This window comes from Ictalurus punctatus, chromosome 6 (genome assembly GCF_001660625.3).
Source record: "Ictalurus punctatus breed USDA103 chromosome 6, Coco_2.0, whole genome shotgun sequence".
Classification (NCBI taxonomy): domain Eukaryota; kingdom Metazoa; phylum Chordata; class Actinopteri; order Siluriformes; family Ictaluridae; genus Ictalurus; species Ictalurus punctatus.
The window spans coordinates 20,313,381-20,326,162 of record NC_030421.2 but is presented as its reverse complement, the minus strand read 5'-3'; positions in this window follow the sequence as shown (position 1 = coordinate 20,326,162).

Here is a 12,782-nt window from a genome sequence, read left to right as displayed (position 1 = left end):
TGGTCATACATACAGATTTCATCACCTTCCTGAAATCGGCAAGGGTTAGACCTTTGATTATTTCATGTCTTTTTAATTTTTAAATTTAAGTTTTTTAAAATTATTATTAGGGACTAAACACCAAAGGTGTGTAGGCAACATATTGTAATTGTATGTTACAGGGGGCCAAGCACCAAAAGTGTGTACGTACTTTATTGGAATAGTATGTTCCTTATTGTTATTATTAATATTATTGTACCCTAATATGGGCGTGTCTGTCATCCCATAGGACACTTAAATCATCAAATATGGATTACAAAGCTTGAACAAAACTTGTTTTACGGACTTTTGATATGTGGGGCAGTTCAGCCATAATGTACAAATTTAAGGGTGAAGTTGCAAAACAGGAAATGGGGATATATGTGGAACTGTGATATATTCAGATCAAATGTTGCATGTGATTGAAGGACCAGGACCTGAGGGCTGCAAGAGGTTTGTCTAAATTCACCTATAGGGGGTGGTATATCAATTTACATATTTATATATCAATTAGTTAAACTGTTCATAACCATTGAACTGCTCAACATCAAATTATGAACCTTCTTTCTGACGATTCTCTGAAAGATGTCGTGTTCTCACACTATCATAAGACTAACCACAACAAAACTTGTTTCTCATATTTTTGATATGCAGTATGATTCACCCATAACGCAAAAATGCATTTGATGGCAAATTAGCTAAACAAGATGTGAGGCCATTTCTCAGGAATGCTTTTATGTATTGTCAGAAAACTTGGCACATACAGTATGTTTAGCAGCCTGGCTTGATGGCCTGATGAACAAACAAGTTTCAAGTACATTTGCAACTTGAGAGATCTACTGAAAACAGGAAGTGAGGCAATATCTCAGCAATGGCTTGATGTTTTGCCATCAAATTGAGTATATCCCCTTGGGAACAAGTGCTGATGGTCCTACAGGCTTCTGGTCTGTTAGGAGTCGGGCCAGAAAGTGCCTGGTCCCTTCTTCTTCTTCTTCTTCTTCTTCCTCTTAGTAGTAGTAGTAGTAGTAGTAGTAGTAGTGCAGTAGTAGTAGTATCATTACAATCAGTGAGGAAATAAATGCAAACGAAGGCATTCTCAATTAGACATCAGACCTAACACATTACAAAGTACAGAAGAAAAAATAAGAACCAAACACCAGATCAAAAATCTCGGTTGCTGCTTTCCAAACATATATATATATCTGCAGAAAATGAAATAAATAAAGCAAATAAATAAATAAATGAAATATATATATATATATATATATATATATATATATATATATATATATATATATATATATATATATATATATATATATAGTGACACTGTGACCATACATGTTCACAAGCACAAGAATGTATCAAGGTGATTCTCATCACTCCTGCCATAGTTACATATGTAACTAGCTCTGCTATGTATGAGCAATACTGAGCCTTCCAAATCCTTTGTCAGAAGACCATTATCAGGTTTGTGTATTAAAGAGCCAAGAGTTTGTATCTGAATTGTAGTAAAACTTACACACATAATCAAAATAAATTATTTGTCAAAACAACTGATGAGCGGTACAAACATGAAACATCTAACATAAAACATCTAACAGGCAAAACCATTTTAATGTTCCCAAGGCACCAACTGATCACTTCTAGCCATATTGAATGTCAGGGCACAGATCAGATCAGGCGTGAAAAGAACCTCAACACAATTGCTTTTCTAACAGCTTTCAGTGACCAGTGTAACTTTTGTAGTGGTGTAGATTTTATTTTTATTGTAAGAAACTTTTCCAGGAAGTTACTCAGCATTAACTTACCAACTTGTATTCTGGTATTCATGAGTCCCATATTGGTTTACATGCGTGTTATGCAACTAAAATATTTTCAGATCTTAAAAAAACTTAACCTGACATAGTCTACTGAACATTCTACTTTTATCTTTAAGAGTAAATAAATGAAAATGTATTAAAATGATACAAAACAGGAAAGTATAATTACTTCTGTACACTTTATTACTAAGCCAAAAAAGATATATAACACGAGAAAATAAAGAATTATAAATGAATGATCACTGTATGAGGCAGTGGTTTAAATTGGGGAAGCCAAAAAGTAAATTTCAGGATGTACTGTCTGTAGACGCAATATAAATGTGATGTCTGATATCATGAGGATTAATCCCCCTGACTGACAAGTTTCACTTCCCTGTCACATGATTGCTAGTTTGCTCTTTAGAGAGAGTGAATGATTCTCATTGTGTTGACTGTTGATTGACATGTGTGACTGTTGTGCATTATGTTACACATATCCTTTCTTTCATTAAAGAACGCAAAAGCCCTTTTTGTTACATGGTGCTGTTTAAATTTTGAGCTAAATTTAGAAGAATGTGGCTCAATTTTCCTTTGGAATGACATTTAGTGGAAAACTCAGTCAGTGGTAGTCCCCAGTAAAAAAAAAAAAAAAAAAAAAAAACTTATGTGAAACTCACTACTGAATGTCAAGAAAATGTGGATGTGTTTGAAAAATTCCCATGCTTAGATGTGGTGAAAATATAACTAGGCTACACTACTTAACAATTTATGGCAAAATGGCATTTACATCAATTTATTTGTACCAAATAATTTTTTCACGTTTGATCATGTTTTGTCTGTATTTTATTTTTGTAAAAAGGGTCAAATATTTTGCATTCAATTGTTATTTGTAATCCAGTGATCAATCAAAATGCTGCGTTTTGTTATATACATTTCTATCAACTTGCATTTGTCCATCCTGGACTGGTTCTTAGTTTGTCTGAAGTGGTTATAAGTTGCAAGACAGAAGCTGAAATACTTTACTGGTGTGTGTAAAACGTGTGTATTGGTATAGTATAATAAACTGATCTAAGATGAGCTGAGCTATTTATTTATTTTTTTTCATAAAAAAAGGGGAACTGCAAAATACCCACTAGTTTGGCTTCTTGGAAACTATGATATTAGCTTATCTACGGGTCAATCTCTTGGGAAAATACAGTTTCTACAGCATCACTGAAGTATAACAAGTATACCTATTAGCTTTGTCATACCAGCATGGAAATATTGTTCAATATGTACTAGAACAGTGATTCCTTAATAGAGATCCATGTTCTGGCTTATTCTAATATCACAGAAAACCTTCCTGTCATTGTAGATGGAAATGAGGCATTTTACAGAGTTTGGTATTTTGGAGCTGAGCAGTGTCAAGCAGCGTGAGGACTGGTGCCTCTCTGAAGAGGAAGTGATGGGTGAAATGGTAAAAACCACAGAGTGCATGATACAAGCAGCCTTCCTCTGTGCTAGTGAGGGACTGAAGCTGGACTGTGTACAGGAAGTTGTAGTTGACATGTGAAAAAATACACAGAGGCTTGATGTTAGGGATGGCAGAGTAAACCTTTGCGTTGGCTAAGTGTGATTGTAACTGGCAGTCTGCCAGGCTAAACAGTTGCGTGCTTGGCGTGCCTTTGCATGCACACCTGAGTGAACATTGTGTGATTGACTTGGGGGTGTTGTGAAATATCAGATTTTTTAAATGTCAGCATTTAGTAAAAATGCTGATTTCTTCACAAGTATTCTCATCTCAATCTCATTCTCATTTGGGGGTGGCTGCCCCAGATAGAATTTAGACTAATTGTTATTAGCAAGTGAGGAATATTTGAATAGCCTGTTCTGAAAAACACAATTTATAAAATAATTTTTAATGGCCTCTAAATGTTTTGTAATCCAAGGTGTATGCATTGTACTTCTAAAGATGTGCAGTAGGTGGCAATGTTGTATTAGGGTGGGCCAGCCAGTGGTATGGGTTAGACAAGCAGCAATATGAAACCAGAGATACACATATTGCAGATACACGTTTATGTAAAATAACTAGAATTGATTGCAAAGACAACAAATTCCCCAGTTTTTCCCCCATTATGTATGGGGAGATACCATTTTCTATTTTCTTAGTCACAAAAAATATATTTGCTCAGGTTGTGCTCTTTTTCCTTTCCTCTAAAATGCCATAGGCCTGTTCTTCAAAGAACTTCTGCTTTCAGATATAAATAACAGTTTCCCTAATGTTTCATATTTATATTGTTCATACTTCCATGTTTGTTAGAGTATTTAGACATTCCCTCAGTAGTATTTTACATCATCATTGTTCATGTCCATTCCATTATATGAGATACGAGACCTGTAAAATAAAGGCGCTAGTTAAATGCACAAGAGAGTGACTTTAAGACTTATTTTTGCCCTCAGTTTTGAGTAACAAGAAACCATATTGTAACTCGCTAGAACAACACACCTTGGATTAATCAGCTGTAAAAGATGTGCCAAGGAGCATAACAGTTACGTAAATTCATTCATGTCAGTGCATGGTGCTATTCACAGTGCAACATTTAAACTATTTAAGCTATTGAAGCATTTTTAAAAAATTTTATTAAGTCCCATGTTTTGCACACTGGGTGTTTGTCTAGGTGGAAGTTACACAATCTAGTTGGTTAATCAAGTTGGAAAAAGAAAAAAAAAACTGTCACTTATCCAACTGTTGACTTTAAAGCTTTTCAGTGATCCAGGTTCAAAGTCTTGTAGCAAGTCTTGGCATTGGACTTGCATATTTAATTATGAGAATGTTTCAACACTCATTTGAGAGACTTCGTCTGTTGTTCTGAATGATAAATAGCTATTTAAACACTGTGTGTGATTTGCACATGTGATTCACACATGAGAGAGAGAGAGTACACCTGTGTCTTGAGAGGTAAACAACCTCAACCATTAAACCATTGTGGTAAATGTCAGGATGACATTGTCACTAGGTAACAAGTAGTGATGTGGGTCTCCACCTCTATTTTGAGATCAAAAGTCAGGTTTCATATAAATTGTCCCTTTTATTCCTCTTAAACCCATTTCCTTCTATGTCCAGAATGTGTACACTGGTGTCCTCAGAGGAGTGTCCCTTGTCCTTCAGGTAAACATACACGTTTGAGCAGAAGAATTTGCCCTCCTGTTGGGACATGAACTTAAATCTGGGGTTTGTTTCACCAGTGTTCAAATTTGTGTATTCTTCTTGAATGTACTGTGTATATGTTGCTTATGTTTTAGTGTTTGGTCTTTTAGATATACTGGTTTTGGTAATGCTTTCTTTTACAGCTCCAAAGGTTCTAGGTATTAAGTGGGTAAATTCCAAAGTTCCAATTACTCTGTAATTATTTTGGGTAAAAAAGTAAGAGCCAGGACAATTGATTTAAAATACACTAAAATGCTTAACAGATTCTACCTATTGGGGGTTAGCACGTTTACCTTGCACCTCTAAGGTCTAAGGGGTTTGAATCCAACCTCCACCCTTTGTGTGTGGAGTTTGCATGTTCTCCCTGTGCTTCCTCCGGGTACTCCGGTTTCCCCCCCAGTCCAAAGACATGCGTTGTAGGCTGATTGGCATTTTAAAATTGTCTGGAGTGTGTGAATGTGTGTGCAGTTCCCTGTGATGGGTTGGCACCTGCATCCAGGGTGTCCCCTGCCGTGTGCCCCAAGTTCTCTGGGATAGGATCTAGACTCCCCTGCGATACTTTGTAGGATAAGTGGCATGGGAGATGGATGGATGGATTCTTCCTATTAATAATTTAAGCTTTCTGTACAAATATTAAAGAACTGTACTGTAAAAAAATTCTGTTATATATATATATATATATATATATATATATATATATATATATATATATATATATATATATATATATATATTGATGCTCTTCATGTGCCTATACCAAGAAGAGAATTTCATATACGACATATGAATGAAGAGATCAGAAATGGTAAAATAGGTCATTACAGAACAGCACCAAATCTGTACAAAACACAACCAGCATACTGAAAATGTCCATGTCTTTGGACTAATAAGGCACTGAGAGTAGGAGAAAGTCTATGCTGAATTAATGGCAGATGTGACAGTGGTCTGACTACCTAAACACCAGGTCAGTCTAAACAGTCTGAGGGAAGGAACAGGCATACACACATACTATACAGTATTCCATCTATCCAACCGCAAATATATATTTTATATATATATATATATATATATATATATATATATATATATATATATATATATATATATATATATATACACACACACGTGATGTAACCAACAAGTGTGTAAAATATGGGTCGTACACACAGCTGCAACTAAGATAGAGCATATGAGCCAAAATAGAAGTGACTGGTGAAGTCTAAGCGTAAAGGGTAAACATATTATTTTATCAAGCATGGCAAAACTCACCATAAACATAGTGAAACAAAGATCTGGATATGGATTGGAGAGTGTGGATGACCTCAAGTGCTTGCAAGGTCATCTCCCAAAGCAGACAGGTAATATTCTATTACCAGGAACTGGTCAGGGCTGGATCATAGCAGTGGCGAACAAAGAGAAACAAGACAAAAAAAAAAAGCAGAAAAAACAGTATTCAAATTATAACTGAAATAATGTAAAGAAATGCAACCAGTGAATACAGACAAACGAAGCTTGTCAGCTTATTTAGTAGTTAAGGTTTGGGTAGGAAAAAACCACCAAAACAAAAAGACCTGTAGGAGTCACAAATTGATAATCTGTTGAAATGCAAGATCATGTGATTAAACAAGTGAAATGAAGTGTGGCTACTTCTTTGTTGGAATGAAAACCTGCACCCACACTTGCACATTATGGATAAGACTGTAGATAACACACACACACACACACACACACACACACACACACACACACACACACACACACACACACACACACACACTCACACAGAGCTCTAATGGACCTTGGAATGAACATTTATAACTGTAAATGTACAACATTCTACTGTAATATAGTATAATTTATCTAACAAAGCTCTATTTGTAGACAAATGATTAGTGGTCTAAGAGCTGTAGCACCAATTGTATCAATTGTATTGTACATTTTGTCAACATGATCAATGCTTTCCTGAAAAACCTTTTGTATGCAATCTTACACATGTTTTCTGCCCTCTGATAGATTATATCCATACACTGCAAGCAGTAGCAGACTTTTGAATGCCATATCCAAAATGTCTGCTTTCATGTAGTGACATGTGTTGAAGTTTTTGGCAGGGAAATCTTTGCTAATACTGAAAAAGTTACAGCAAGAGTAACATTTATATTGTTAGTAATATTTCAATATGAATATTTAGTGTATTGAAGCAACTTATAATTGCTTAACATTTCATACCTTATTTTATAGTAAAATCGTGTTGAAAATGTGTGTATCAAATATCATACAGCAAGTATACAAGGTAATAAAGCCCTCGTCATTGTATTGTATTTCATGATGAAATCTGCCTTATGCCTACCACAATGCCAAATACACAGTTTTGATTATTTAATTAAACTAATTAAAGATTGGACTGCCATCTTAAGATATATTTAGAGTGGAAAATTAGATTTTTTCCCCTTTTATATATGCAACCTGCTCTCATGATAATCACGTGGAATTTGCAATGGCTCACTTGATAATACAGTATGCCTTTTTCTCTTCGATTTTCAGTAAAATAATTCCTTGGCTATCATAATCTGTATGTTATATTGACGGATTCAGTGAAAAATTCAGAATACACAATCATTAGTTTTTTGTGGGTATTTTTAGATGGCAAAGAAGCTCAGTGTTCAAAATTAAATAAAAAGGTTAAAAAAAAAAAAGAACCAAAACAACTGAAGTGTTCCAAATGCAATGAACAACAATATCTGCTTGTGTTTCTAAAATAAACATTGTTGTGGTCATTAAATTGTCATAAATGCCTGATGAATCAAATATGATACGAAAATATATATAAATATATGTACATTTTATGTATGTGTGTGTGTATATACAAACACACACACACACACACACACACACACACACACACACACACACACACACACACACACACACACACACATATACAGTATCTCACAAAAGTGAGTACACCCCTCACATTTTTGTAAATATTTGATTATATCTTTTCGTGTGACAACACTGAAGAAATGACACTTTGCTACAATGTAAAGTAGTGAGTGTACAGCTTGTGTAACAGTGTAAATTTGCTGTCCTCCCAAAATAACTCAACACACAGCCATTAATGTCTAAACTTCTGGCAACAAAAGTGAGTATACCCCTAAGTGAAAATGTCCAAATTCGGCCCAATTAGCCATTTTCCCTCCCCGGTGTCATGTGTCTTGTTAGTGTTACGAGGTCTCAGGTGTGAATGGGGAGCAGGTGTGTTAAATTTGGTGTCATCGCTCTCACACTCCCTCATACTGGTCACTGGAAGTTCAACATGGCACCTCATGGCAAAGAACTCTCTGAGGATCTGAAAAAAAGAATTGTTGCTCTACATAAAGATGGCCGAGGCTATAAGAAGATTGCCAAGACCCTGACACTGAGCTGCAGCACGGTGGCCAAGACCATACAGCGGTTAACAGGACAGGTTCCACTCAGAACAGGCCTCGTCATGGTCGACCAAAGAAGTTGAGTACACGTGCGTCATATCCAGAGGTTATCTTTGGGAAATAGATGTATGAGTGCTGCCAGCATTGCTGCAGAGGTTGAAGGGGTGAGGGGTCAGCCTGTCAGTGCTCAGACCATACGCCGCACACTGCATCAAATTGGTCTGCATGACTGTCGTCCCAGAAGGACATGAATTACTGGAACCATGTCCTGTGGTCTGATGAGACCAAGATAAACTTATTTGGTTCAGATGGTGTCAAGTGTGTATGGTGGCAACCAGGTGAGGAGTACAAAGACAAGTGTGTCTTGCCTACAGTCAAGCATGGTGGTGGGAGTGTCATGGTCTGGGGCTGCATGAGTGCTGCCGGCACTGGGGAGCTACAGTTCATTGAGGGAACCATGAATGCCAACATGTACTGTGACATACTGAAGCAGAGCATGATCCCCTCCCTTCAGAGACTGGGTTACAGGGCAGTATTCCAGCATGGTAACGACCACTGCCTTGCTAAAGAAGCTGAGGGTGAAGGTGATGGACTGGCCAAGCATGTCTCCAGACCTAAACCCTATTGAGCATCTGTGGGGCATCCTCAAACGGAAGGTGGAGGAGCACAAGGTCTCCAACATCCACCAGCTCCATGATGTCGTCATGGAGGGGTGGAAGAGGACTCCAGTGGCAACCTGTGAAGCTCTGGTGAACTCCATGCCAAAAAGGGTTAAGGCAGTGCCAGAAAATAATGGTGGCCACACAAAATATTGACACTTTGGGCCTAAATTGGACATTTTCACTTAGGGGTGTATTCACTTTTGTTTCCAGCAGTTTAGACATTAATGGCTGTGTGAGTAATTTTGAGGGGACAGCAAATTTACACTGTTACACAAGCTGTACACTCACTACTTTACATTGTAGTAAAGTGTCATTTCTTCAGTGTTGTCACATTAAAAGATATAATCAAATATTTACAAAAATGTGAGGGGTGTACTCACTTTTGTGAGATACTGTACATATATATCAAAACACTTCAAATAATAGCTATACTGTATATACTAAATGACATCTAAAATTGAAAACATTTGAAAAATGAAAAGTTATATACATGTATATGTGTGTGTGTGTGTGTGTGTGTGTGTGTGTGTGTGTGTGTGTATTAGGATATCCTGATGTTTACTGATCATCATTCAGAGTCTGTCACTCTTGGGGACAATAATGTTGTTCTGTTTGCTCTGTTCTATCTCTATTGATTGTTGGTCTGGTCCATAGTCTGGTTCCTGTTGAAACTTGCTGCTGTTTTTACAATGGCCTAATTTGAGAAACACCTTCTTTTAAAGCTTTTCATTCAGATGTTTGCACTTTTTGTTTCTTTTATCACTCCACTCTATTATCACTCCTAGCTTGTGTTCCAGTTGGTGGTGGAAGTAAATACTAATCCATGCACGTCTCTTTTTCTGTCTGAATTGCCAAGATCTTTTATGCATACTAAGCAGTAAGAAAAGGCAAGTTTCTTATCTTGTATGATTTCTCCTGTGAAGTTGAGGTAGTTGTCCACCTTCTGGGTCTTGGTGTTTTTGCATGTAGTTTGTGAAATACGTATGTAGCTGATAACAGGATATGGGTTAGGGATATGGGCTAAATCGTGTACTACATTTGACATTTTATGGCATTTGGCAGACGCTGTTATCCAGAGCGACTTACATTTCTGTAATTTATACAACTGAGCATTTGAGGGTTAAGTGCCTTGCTCAAGGGCCTGGCAATGGCAGTTGTTCCTTTTGTCTCCTATTGTGGGCTGTCCATTTATAGCCCGTTGCTCTTCATTACATGGTGTGCAATATGTCTGTGAAAATTTTAATTCACGCGAGTCATGCTGAATATTGTGTAATAATTCATGGTGGTTAGAATGGTTATTTTATAATTTTCACATGTAATTCTTGAATGTTTTTCAACCCTTTCTATTTTTATTGAAATGCATGTAATTACACATGCAAAAGCTTCTTAGTGAGCCAAAAAAAGCTTATTAGGGGGCCAGATTTTACCAGCCTGTTTTGAGAGACCAGAAAAAAATGCACACACACACACGGTACATGGGCTATCTTGTACCCCATTCTTTCTCTGATTTATTAATATTTTTTTCAATTGGTCCTTTCATTCATTCTTGCAAGTTTCATCATTTGTTCTTCTTAATGTGGCCCTTATCCTTATTGCTCCAAGTTATGCTTTATATTATAAATTCTGAAGTAAAATTTTTCTCAGTAGGACAGGGCTATTCAATGGTCCTTGAGTAAATGTTTACTGGCTCTTTGGGGAAAAAAAATCCAAAGAAACAGTTCTGAATTCTGTCCTCTTTAAAGATTGACCCCTATTTTCTATGACACAAGTGACAGAAGTGGAGCATTGCAATTAACACAGGCAGTGTTTAGGAAAAAACTTCAAGGCAAAAACTTTTGTGCTTGTATTTGTGGTGAGTAAGCACCTTTTCTTCTCCTACATATAAACATAATCAAATTTGGCTTAGATTTCCCAATTCACTACTAAATGTATTTAACAGAGACCTACCACCTGAGCCACAGCCGCCCCATGTGCCATTATAAGCCTGACTTTACTGCTTATTGTGAAAATAATGTTGGAAATGCAGTGTATAAATCTAACAGACATGGTCTACTAGTGAAATGTACTGTATGCAGCGATACATGCTTTCTTTTGAATATGAAAATGGCTTTATTTGTCTTTACTTTGCACTCATATGACTGTTACAGTGATACAGTGCCCTTATGCATTATGTTGTATAGTTGTATAGATTCACTACTTTGTTATTTTAACTATTATGCACTTAGAAAGGTAATTAAATATGCCTAATGAGGGGACAAGTTGTAAAGGACAATTTCTTGGTCGAATACCTTTGGCCCCTCACCTGGTATTGTTTTTGTAATCTGGCATCTACGGTACTCTCAACTAATTGAATTGTCCTGTACTAGGGCAGAAGGACAGGATAATTGCAAATGATACATTATGATTATGGGAAGCTGACAAATAGCATTAGACCACTAGAAGTAGTAGACCATTCTACCACTCCATCCATACAGTCAACATTAGAGTATTAGACACCGTTAAGAACAGGAGTAACCAGTCTATCCTGGTCATGGTCACGATGGGCAGGAATACACACTGGATAGGCCATAGTAGGTTGATTGGCTACATTAACTTCACCATAGTTGTAAATGAAAATATGTGTGTACTTGGTGCACCAAGTACACACATATTTTCATTTACAACTATGGTGAAGTTAATGTAGCCAATCAGCCTACTGGCATGCTTTCTGGAGGTGGGAAGAAACTGGTGAACCCATGCAGAACATTCAAAGTGCCACAGAGACAAAAAATGCCAAGCTCTGGTTTATTATTATTATTATTATTATTATTATTATTATTATTACATAACCGCTATGCACACTGATGAAAATTTTCCACTCAAATAACTGGACAGACTCCTTATCTTCTTCTAAAAAAAAAAAAAACCTGGTAAATGAATCAATGTATGAATCGTCATCCTTAAAATACTTCTTTAATTGGCTCCAGGAACTGCTGCCTGGGGTATACATATGAGGTTTTACACATTTTTTCAAATTTCTTTAAAATCTGTGTCATCCGCCACCATAACCTCCATTTGTCACAGCTTTTTTTTTTTAACACAAAAGAAAAGGATGGTAGTTGACCTGCACAAGTCAGGTAATGGATATAAAACAATACATAATTAGCTAAAGAGAGCATTAAGCATAATCAACCCTAATTTAATGTTTCAAAAGTCTTCAGAATTTAGTTTCTTGGGGTTGTCATAATCAATTATTAGATTTATTATTTATTATTAATTAGTACTACTAATAGCCTACCCTTGCTGTGTTTAGAAAGGTTACATTAAAACCCCCAACGTGGTCCTTCAGTTGGAATGGAGGAGTATCCAGAACGTCTCTACAAGTGTCTCCAGTCTTGTTAGACATTACAGGAAGAAGCTCAGTGCTGTCATTTTGTACAGGGGGGGGGGGCTTCATCAAATACTAATTGTGGGGTGCTGATCATTTTGAAACTATCCCTTTTGTTCAAAGAAAGGAGTTGTACTACTTATGAAAGTTTTTTTTTGGTTTAAACATATAATGTTAAAATAAAACTATAGAGAGTCCCAATATGTTAGTGCAAAATACCACTCACAGCAAACCAGCGACTCCATTTCCCGGAATGCACCACCAACTACAAACATGGCCGAAGATGACTACACTTCCCACACACACACACACACACACACA